The 10,622-nt window shown below is 41.2% G+C and overlaps 1 long non-coding RNA gene across 1 annotated transcript; it reads right to left on the bottom strand.

The window, feature by feature from the left end:
• Positions 1 to 5,819: 5,819 nt before the first annotated feature.
• On the bottom strand, positions 5,820 to 9,236 carry LOC107837263 (uncharacterized). Its single transcript, XR_001663279.1, has 3 exons — positions 9,095 to 9,236; positions 6,322 to 6,577; positions 5,820 to 6,202 (listed from the first exon to the last, which is right to left on the bottom strand). It is a non-coding gene; the product is annotated as an uncharacterized LOC107837263 (long non-coding RNA).
• Between the last annotated feature and the right edge of the window lie 1,386 nt (positions 9,237 to 10,622).

Genomic DNA, 10,622 nt, shown 5'->3' with positions numbered 1-10,622 from the left:
ATTTACCTTCCAGCAGGACATCGGCCCCTACAGCTCGAGAATCATTCAGAGGTCTAGACTCTCAGCTACTGAGAAATGATTTCTTTCTGGAGGTGTGGACTCTGTTGAAGTTTTAAATTATCTGATTTTACCCAATTGTCTATACTTGCACAATGTAGCTTACCGGAACGTAAACAGACCCATGCGGAGTACGACCATGGCATCTTTGCCAGCAAATAAAAAAATGTCTCATAGGTTCCTCTGGCTCCGACTTTATTTGCTCAAAATTTTTGAAGCGTAGTCACAGGACTTGAATGGCTTCGTTCACTTCCTCCACTGCCGTTGCCAAACTATAACCAGAGGCAGACTACAGTCCCCAAAACCAGCGCGGAAAACGGAGGCAAGTCATTCACAACTCCACGTTCTGTTCGCCGATTGGGCGTTTTTGATATTCAACTCAAATCGAGCTCGTCGGGGGGAGAAATCCCAGATGGAGCGTTTATGGGGGATGAGAATTGAGCAGAACTGCAGGAGCCAGTGGATACAATTGCGCACTGTTTTTGTGTTGGTCTCTCACATAGATTTCCAATAAATAAAAAAAACTTAGGCTTATAGTTGCAACATGACAGAAAGTGGAAAAAGTGATATGAATATTTATAAAACCCTGATAAACGGCAAATAAAACTGCAGAAGAATGTTTCTTGTTGCTGATTGCTCAAATCCTAGCAATGCAAAAAAAAAAAAAATCAACAGCTCTTTTAAACAGCGGCTGCAGCAGCATCTTTACCTTCCCCCTGACCTTACTGGGTCCCTCGCATCATTATGTGCTCTACTTTACTTTACAGCGTTGCTTCACTTTAATGAGGCTTGTTGGCATTTGTTCTTTTCACAGGTCTTTTAAAATACCACAGAATTTCAATCTGGTTTAGGTCTGGAGTCTGAGTGGGAGATTTCAACATACTGATGCTTCGATTTCCCAGGCAATTCTGTCCAATAGTTTCAAGTGTGGTTGGGATCGTGGCCCTGCCATGTGACCCAGTTTCAGCAGCTCTTGCATTTGACCCTTGAACAGTGGTCCCCAACCCTCTGGTTTTAAGGGCAGGACTTTACTGCAAGGAGTAGTTGTTACCGTGTTGATTTGTTTGTTTTTTTTAAAAAAAAAGGGGGTCACTGCAAGGTGCAGTGTTTTATTGCATGCCGAGAATCATTAGCATCAGATGTGTTAGGGCAGGGCTCGTTCTAAGTCATGCAATGGACCCAGAGGACCGGAACCAGAGAACCGCTTCCCTTGGACATGCAGGAACTATTGTAAACGTTCATATTCTGGAAGCAGGCGATGCGAGCCCAAGCCATCAGCCCCTCCAACTCTGTGTTTGACAGGTGTTTAGTGTTTGTGCTAATATCGTGACTTTAGCATTTGGTACCAAATATGTCCATTCAAAGTTTTTTTTTTTTTTTTTCCAAAAGCCTGATGTTTTGTTTTTTTGTTCTTTTTTTTTTTTTTAACGTCTTTTTGCAGACAACTTTTCTTTCAGGACTTCTTCTGGAAATTGTGCTTTTTTTTAAATCCCCCCAAGTGTAGAGTCATGAAATAAAACATTTGACATACTGAGTGATGCCTGAAGCGTCTGCGATATTGCTCTTGACTTTTTTTTTTTATTTTTATTTTTTCTTTTTACCAGACTGCAGCATGTGACCTCGGGGTGAACTTGCGGTGGTGATCACTCCTTGGAAATCTTGCAGCTGTCCTGAAAACTGTCCATTTGTGAATAATTTCTCTAAGTGTGAAATGATTGATGCTATGTTATTTTGCAAACGACCTTTTAATGTTCCTGAATGCTTGGACAGAAAGGAAGCCTGATGCATCAGCCATGATGCCAATGCACCTGAACGCTTCAGACCGACTGGTCTGCTTATGCGAAAGGTTGTTCCTCGTCTTATTAATCAATAATTCGGGAATGCTTGATTATTGGTTCGCATGTGCTTCTTATTTTATTTTGGAAGGAAGCTTGAAAGCTGCTTTGACATTTTAGCTTAATTTGTATAAATCAAATCATGTTTAACAAGGGATTTTTCATCTGAGGTTGGTTAACTGTAGAGGCCCAGACAGTGGCTGTAAAATTTTATTTCGTCCTTATGCTTAAGCCTCTGACTGTCTCATACTTTTGACAAAGTATTTGCCTCCTTCTCTTTTGGCATTCTTGTCACATTTGCAAGTTGCAGACCAGAGAGATGAGACAGACGAAGATAACCGAAACGAAGCTTTGTCCCGCTGCATAGGATGAAACTCCCAAACTGATGGCGCCACGTTTTTTTCTTTGTAAAGAGTACAGAACCTGGAGGCATTTTCATGAAGAACCTAGACATGACTCATTTCTCATTTCTTGCAGATTACAATTCTCTGTTCAGAAATGGAAAATGTCTTATCCTCAGCTTCATGGGTTCTTGTGTAATGCTACTAGATAGGTCAAAAGTCACAGTAATCCCTCAGTGGTGTCTTGGCTTGGATCGGGTTTGATGATTCCTTGAGGGGGTCTCACAAAAATTCCTGAGCAACGACTAAATCCTTGGTAGGTTTTGCTTTTATACCCGATAACAACAACCTGACTGATCATCTACAAATATACAGTCACTTGGGTCAGCAGTGTACATTTGTTTGCCTCTTTTCTACCTTTTTCGAATGTTTCTGACTCTTGACTTTTTATAGGTACATAGATTGGATACAATGCTTTTTCTGGTCCTGCAAGAGACCATATGGGGGGGAGGGTTTTGGGGATTTTCGGGGCGGGAGGAGGTTTGGTTCCATTGCTAAAGTATCATTGCGTTTAGGAGCCAAAACTATTTCATTTTGGTTAGAGCAGGATCACTGCTTGGTGTAAAATACAGCCTTCCGAACGCTGCACCCTCCTGGCATTTCTTGATGAGGTGAGAGTGGTGCCAGGTACGGCTCTGAGATGCTGGAATGACATGGATTAATGGTTTCCAAAACGAAAAGAACATAAAAAAAAGACAGCCTTTTTTTTTTTTTTAGCTTGGCAACTGACTGACAAAGGTTTTATATATAAAAATAAAAAATCATTTTAAAATGAAGAACTTTTTTCTGTAATTTGGTCTTTTGATAGCCACACATCTCCTTCCTATAGAGGATGTTTAAAATGTCACACTTTAATTTTCCCCCCTTCAACATCCTCCATTCTTGTCTCGTGGATTTCGGACCATCTCAGGCCGAGATGAAAAAAAAAATGAAAGAAAAGCTGCACGACTTTTGGCGGTGATACGCGCCGCTTTGTTTGTGCGAGGGTCACAGAGAAACGGTTATCTGCGCTGTTGTGCTTTTGATCTTGTGGAATTTTATACACAATGTGCTTTTAAGATGAGAAATAGAAAACCCATAAAAGTTGTGCGTCACATCCCACGCAATGCATGCCATGTAAGCATAAGGTCTGCTGGTGCCGTGTGGGGGGATCTTTAGCCGTGCACGAAAACTCGTGTCTCAAACCAAGCTCTGTGTTGCAGACCCACATGCGCTAATTAGACCTGATATAAAGCCTGATGTGCGGTGATTGAAAGCAGGCTCATCTTAACTCAGGACAGTCCTGTTGCACCGCTGTCGAGCGCTGGAGGGTGTGATTTTTTTTCCACTCACCGGCTCTAAGGTCAGCTTCTTGGTATTCACACAAAGGTTCTTTGGTCTTAATTTAAAAGAGATGAATTGATGCAGGTCTGTGGACTTTCAGCATTTATAACTTATTAACCGTGGAGAGGGATTTGGCAGTTTGCATTGTGCAGCTGCCCATGTGGCGACAGCAATCAGCTACACACAGAAATGCGTGGCATGCGTCAGGCTGCGCAGCCCCCCAACCCCCCGCCGCGGCACCATGCCAACCATGCCAGGCACTCGCCTGGATCTTCGTGCAGCGTGCCGGATTTGCTACACTTTCGTGCCTTGCTTGATAAACTGGAAGACCTGTTTATCTGCATCTCTCTCTTCTTGTCTTTACTTGTTCCTTTTTGTTTTGTTTTTTTATTTGATCTTTTTTATTTTTTAGATGGGCTGTATCTTGTTGGAAAACAGAACATTGGGAAGCCTTTAGAAAAAAAATATAAAGACAAGAGTTGCAGGACAATTATCAAATGAGCTGTTTTCACTGGAATGCAGATCAAGAACCGGTATGGCTCTGCAACCAGACTCGAAGCTTTATTAGTGAGATAATAGATTCAGTGCTATCTTCGTTTTCTTAACGAGAAAAATGTCAGTCTTTATTCTGAACGCCGTCCAGGACGTAAAACAGTTGAACAGGAATGCAGGGATAGCTAGCATGGTGTTTCTGCTTCAAACAACCACACGTAGTAAAACAAACAAAAAAAAATCACACTCATGCCATCACAACCAAGCTAATTTTATAAGTGCTGTGCAACTACAAATTAATTAACAACTAAGAACACTCAGCTTTAATTAAATAACAGCAATAAACGAACACAGCTGTCCTGATTGCTTTTTCTAACTTTTGCCTTTCCAATACGCTTCTCTGGGAGCCCGCCACTGGTGGCTTGACGTTCCTTAAACAGGAACAAGCCAAGTTGCAGTCTTACCTTTTATTTGCTCAGTGAGTGCTATATTTTTAACAAAATCCAAACACAGCATCACAACGTCAGCAGACTACGCTTGCAGTCTCACAAGTGCTATTTTGAATTATATGGATGGAAACTATCACATCAAGCTGCAGTATGTAAATTTTATAAACATGATGTTTTTTGGGGGGGGTAAGGTTGGGGGGGGTTTGCATATGTAATACTGTCACTTTGTCCTGACAGTATAATAGTCACTCTGCACTTACAATCAGGTTTAGACAATGGACAAATGTTTAAAGTTGACTTGCATTCCCACTAATAGGGCGGAAAATTATGTCAACTCATTTTCTATATTTTTTGTTGAACTCAACTGTTAGGTCATTAAAAGAAAGTTCAGATGTTTAGTGGGATTTCTTTTTCAAAGGTTGTGACTAACAAATATCTTACTTGTTCAGTTTTCTAAGTGTCTTAACTTTAATGAAACCTGGATTAGCTACAGAGCTAACGGCTAATCAAAGCAGGGTTAAAAGGCGTATGTCAAAAATATTCCAATCTCAAAAATATCACAGCAGTTAGTGTAAAAAACCATCACATTGGCAATAGGTATTTTTACGAAGAAACCTAGGGTTTCTGTTGGTCAAATAATTTTCTCATGTAAAACATAGAAACGACTGCAAAATAGAAGAGGTTTAGCCTGTCTTGCTATCAAGATTTAAGTTATTTTACTCTTTCCTTCAGATTGCTCGTGCGGACAAATACTCTGAACCGTTTCTGTTTTGCTGCTTGTGTTTTACATCACGAGGTTATTACCACGGACCAACTCAAACTCTAAAATTGCGATAGCCAGCGAAGGGAACACTACGCTGTGAATTCTTAACAGGTTGCAACGAACCGAAAACTTTGCTTCATGACACTCTCTCTTCTCTGTAAACAACTACAGATGCTCAGAGTTGCTCCAGGTCACATGTTGACTCTACAGCGACTGTCTTCTGATTCTGTTGACCTTAAAATTTCTCAGACTGCCATCTGCGCTACAGGTTCAGGAGACCAGCTCATTGTTCCGTGTTACTTTGCTAAAAAGGCAGCAAATGTCCCAGCCTGGGAAAACTTAAGATACTCAAGCCTGGCTTTAGAAAGATGCTGATGCTGCTCATACTGGTCTGCATCTGAGAAAAGAGAGAGAGAGCAGGAACTCTTCCTGACAGAAGATAAATGCAGAAGAGACGCATGATGGTTTGACCCATGATTAAGCTACCAGTTGGAAGCACTTAGAGCAGGACAGATATTTTATACAAGTCATTTCGGCAGCGCCAACTCAAGCCAGCAGTAATGATGAGTTGCAGTGCAAACCGCACGGTGGACGCTACATTACCGGCAGGATCCACACAGACCTCTGGCTGTCTTTGTGGAGAAACACCTTACTATTACGCTGATTTTTCTGGTCGAAACAAACATCTTTTTCTTTTTTTTTTCCAGACGCTAAAAGACCGTTGTAGGGCAGCAGTGATGCATTTGTCTTATCATATAAAAACCCCAGCATCGTTGACTTCGTCCACCTACTGGGGGGCATTAGTCGTCTTTAGTTAATTTTCTCCTCCTTATCCTTTTTATGTTTAAGCGGATTCTGCTTCATGTTGACAGCTTTTCTCTGCTAAAAAATAATAATAATAAAAAAAAAGTTGAATTACTGAGCAAGAGGGGGAAAAAAAGAGAGACCAAATAACAGCTCTGAGAATGTTTGGATTGTGAAACCAGAACATTAGTACAAACCATAATGGCTGGCCCAAAGAGCCCAGTGCCTCTCCAGAACTTCACTCTCACAGGCAATGATGTAACGCCAGCCATTTCACATGAAGCATTTACTTGTTGCACTATTCAAAGTCTATTTATACCGTCTTCGTTCACTCAAAATAAAGCAGCTTATGTTAGGCTGATGTCCTTTAAATAGCCTGTTTGTTTAAGCTGGATGAATTAGAATGCAACTTGCCCAAAGCAATTCTGGAAAATTTTAATGTGCCTATAATGCCTGCAGAGTAGAAAAGAAAAAAGATGTTATTTAGTTCGTGAAATGATGAGAGACAGCGCTGCAAAGTGTGTTTGTCACAATGCTTTGCACTTGGATAAACATGGAGGGAACGTGGTTAGAAATTAAAACAGTGTTTTGCAAAAGAATGCATAATCCCTGAACATTTTGTCATTTCATCACGTTGCAACCACAAACTTCAAAGTGTTCATTAGGATTTTATGTGATAGACAACGTTAACTGTTGTGAAGAAGAATATATATTCTGTAAGAAAAGAGGATGTTTTTAATATAGTTTTTAATGTCTTGTGTGTGCATTCTAAGCTGGGAGTTGCCAAAGTTTAACTGTAGTTTCATAATGACAACAAAGATGCCCATAGCTCATAATGATTGTCTGTTCTGTGTTAACAGCTGGATGGAGGAAGGCAGAGAGTACTGACAGCAGAAGAGGCGGCATTCTGGGAGGAAGGCATCTATGAGGGGGTGTCAGGATGGATGTTGGTGGGGTGGAGACCCCAAGTTCCCCCAACCAGGAGCTCAGTGACCTCAGGTCTACACTACAGGAGAGGCGTGGGGCCTTCAGCACAGCGCAATGTTGGATCATGTTTGGACAAAAGAAAACACCGCCAGATGGTCCAGAAGTGGACAAGCATTTATGTCTTATTTTGAGTGGAAACAGTGAAAAAATTTTTTAAAAATGAAATAAAGAAAAAAAAATTCGGTGCCTCTTTTATGTTCCTCACATATGAACATGTCGTATATAAGCAATGTCATATGACTATGTATATTTTAATACAGCATTAAAAATATTAATGATTGGGGCGGGGTTTATTTATAAAGACATATGTGCTGTCCAATGGGGACACATCCATTAACCAATCACGTGTCAGTGATGAATTGTGATGTCATTTTGTTTCATCCAATGACTGAGAATCCACGTTGGCGTGCTGAAGCGCCTTTGCATATGCTAGACTATAAGTATGCTAAGTAGAGTCGCTAACACCTCCCGCCAGCCCACTCCCCCGCACCTCCACCCCCCCGCTTATGGGACTCCGCAATCGACAATATTCGACTCCCGTGAGTGACAATGCGCTTCCCCACTAGCTGTCGGTTGCTATCGCTAGCGTCAGTGTACAGGGTCAAACCGTCACTTTTCGTGCCGTTTTCAAATTATTTTTTCTCGTACATTATTATTGAGTTCCTTTATATTTGATACCACCAAATAAAAGTGCAGCCACTAGCAGTCACTTCGTTGATAAGTTGAGTTCACCTTTATATGTACTGGGAGATTAGTCAACAGAGATCCACAGTTTAAAAGGGAGAGTCTGTTGACACCATCATTTTATGTAAAGGCAACAAAAAGAAATAAGATTTGTTATTTGTCATAAGGCATAAAGGGAATGAGGGAAACACAAGGAAGAAGTTCCTCTTGTCTGTACGGACAAAAACTAAACTGAAAAAATGATAACTCAACATTTTACCCTGAATATACTTTCCTCACTGGAAGGATGGCCGCATCATACTGTGGGCATGCATTCTAACTGGAGGAAGAAAGAAGTCAGTCGCAGTTAAATGGAAAATGGACGGAGCTGAAAACAGGCGGTTCCTGGAAGAAAACCTGAGAGAGGTGTCGAAAACCTGAGCCTGTGACAGAGTTTAACCTCCCAACAGGACGTCCATCACGGGAGCTACAACAGAAGAGTTCAGTTTAGAGCGGAAACATTTTAGAACATCACCATCAAAGACCAAAGCAAGACTTGACATTATTCATCGGTGTTATAAAACATGATCAATTTTGCAAGGAAAAAACAAGCAAGAATAAGCAAAACTGGTCTAGATATATTCCAAAAGAATATGCAGCAATTGAGTATGAGCAAACAGTGGATCAACAAAGTGTACTTATGTAAAATGCCCACGGTGCCCTTCCCCTGTAAGTTCTGTTTGTAAAGACTTTTGATAACTTTTTGTGCATTTTCTTCCACTTTGCAATTATCCACTACTTTGTGCTGCTTGGTCACATAAAATCCCAATAAAATAAAATAAAAAATAAAAAAATCAGACAAACGTTTTTTATTTGCAGTGTGACAAAAATATGAAAAGACCCAGGAGCCACGACTGCTTCTCCAAGGCACTTCAGACGAGACATATTTTACTGGCTGGTACAACCTGTGCCATCCAGGAGAGAGACTTTTACTACTACTAATCCGCGTACGACTGTCCGGGTGTGTGGGACACGTGTGCTTGCGGTGCTAACCAGGCCTCAGCGCATACTGTGCAGCAGAATAAACAAGTCTGTCTGTGTTCACAGGCTGCTATTAAAGCCATATAAAAGTACACACACACACACACAAATGCAATAACAGCACACGTCATGGCCCTCAGCGGCTCTGTGTCTCTCAGCATGGGTTTGACAACAGCTGACCTAAACTATCTACGTCTTGCATCTCTGCACAGATATATAGGAAGACATAAAACATTTGGCACGAGCTTAGCTGCACAGGCACAGAGCAGCAGGGCTTACCTCGATGAAACCGCATACGATAAATACAGCGTAATAACATGCTGCTGCGTCTAACAGCCGTCCTTCACCGTCCCGCTTCAGCAAAGCTGTCTTCACGACGCAGTTGCCATGTATCATCTACCGCTGCAGAGTACGTCGACTGGAATCACTTTTTTTTTGTTGTTGTTTTTTTTATTTTTTTAAATCTCCTGGAGGCTCCATCTCGTCAGACGTGAAATATCAGATATAAAACCGCGTCACGTCAAAACCCGTAAAGAGAAGTTTTACAGCCAATAGGCAGAGGGGGGAAAAAAACCCACCGTGGCCCAGAATGAAGCCGAGACATTGTAAATCAGAGACTAATGTTACCTATGTGGAGGTTTCAGTTATGGATTTATTCAGTCCTACTGATCCCAACTGAGCGTATCTTTACTGCTGTTTTAGTGGTATGGCAGTTTTTGTGCTTGTGCTTGCTCCATAAATTAACATAATGTGAGTGAGTGGTTGCGTGGATCTACGCTCGATGCACATGATCGCCTTTGTTTCTCAGTTTGTCTATGTGCATTTCCATGTGCGCTCCATAGACTTCATGTGCTGTCCACAATGGTTTATGACCAGCTTTTGCCCTCTGCTGGTGCAATTTAAGAAGCACTGTTTTTTGTCATAGTTTAGAACTGTATATTTTTGGGGGGTATTTTTTTGCCTCTAAAGCAATTTAACTCACACCCATTAATTACTCAGACATAAGACATTTCTTAAAGTTCCCCCTTGGGCTTGTTACAACCAGATAGCCCGACACGTAGCGGCGCCAAATTGTGAACAGGAAGGAAAAGGATTAATTGCAGATGGGAGAATCTGTTGACAGTCATTAGTCAGGCACACCAAGAATGAGGCCTTTATGGAAAAGTGGGAAGAATGGCAAATGGACCGAACTTACATGGCGCTTTTCCAGTCTCTTTGGCCACCCAAAGAACTTTACACTAGAGCCACATTCACCTGCTTTCACTCCCAAACACTCACATTTACACACCACCTGTAGGAAGAAGGTCAGCTGCCACAACCGTCTCAACTACAACAACAGCAGGGAAACAAGTAGGCAAGAGTTGGAGCCTGACCGTGCTGATTCACAAGAAAGAAAACGTTTGCTGAACAATAGGTTTGGTTTGGTTTGGTTTTGTTAAAAATGACCAATTGCTAAGGGTATATATTGTTAACAAAACAAGTCATTTAGATCAACATTACCAAGCAGGGTCACCACTTGATTATCAGGTGTGACGCCAGTGTTGCTAATGTTTGTTTATTGTAAAATGTGATTCTTGATCTGACCCCGCCAGGTAATTATTGTAAATAAAAATTTGTTCTTGAAGAAAGGTTAAATAAAGTAAAAATAAATACAATGCCAAGTAGTCCAGTCCCAGTTATTTTCTATAAATACCTGCCTTTTAAGGCTTAGGTGCTAAAATAACAACAGATGAAGGGACTACAGCAAAGAACCAAACTATGGATATTTAGAGACTTTGGTACTACCAGCCAGACGCAACAAAACCAA

This window comes from Poecilia formosa, unplaced genomic scaffold (genome assembly GCF_000485575.1).
Source record: "Poecilia formosa unplaced genomic scaffold, Poecilia_formosa-5.1.2 Scaffold128, whole genome shotgun sequence".
NCBI lineage: Eukaryota > Metazoa > Chordata > Actinopteri > Cyprinodontiformes > Poeciliidae > Poecilia > Poecilia formosa.
The sequence above is the reverse complement of the archived record's forward strand: the minus strand, read 5'-3'. Positions and strand labels throughout refer to the sequence as shown.